General features: G+C 31.2%; 1 protein-coding gene across 2 annotated transcripts in view; it reads left to right on the forward strand.

The window, feature by feature from the left end:
- The window catches only part of LOC109522882 (zinc finger and SCAN domain-containing protein 2-like), a 10924-nt gene that overhangs the window by 8097 nt on the left and 2609 nt on the right, over window positions 1–218 (forward strand). The window lies entirely within an intron of this gene.

The raw sequence follows: 218 nt of genomic DNA on the forward strand, positions 1-218 counted from the left end.
TTTTTATGTTCTCCCAGTGATAGATTGATTATTTTTAGTTATCATACATTCGCTTATCATTAATGTTATTATTGTTATTTTGATATTGATTGATTGATTGATTGTGCTCGCAAAGAAGAAAGCTTATGCCTGCAATGATAAATTGATTATGCTTGCAAAGATGAACGCTTATGCCTGCAATCATTAATTGACTATGCCTGCAATGAAGAACGCTTATG

The sequence above is a fragment of the Hippocampus comes genome, unplaced genomic scaffold (assembly GCF_001891065.2).
Source record: "Hippocampus comes isolate QL1 unplaced genomic scaffold, H_comes_QL1_v1.1 scaffold219, whole genome shotgun sequence".
Taxonomy (NCBI): domain Eukaryota; kingdom Metazoa; phylum Chordata; class Actinopteri; order Syngnathiformes; family Syngnathidae; genus Hippocampus; species Hippocampus comes.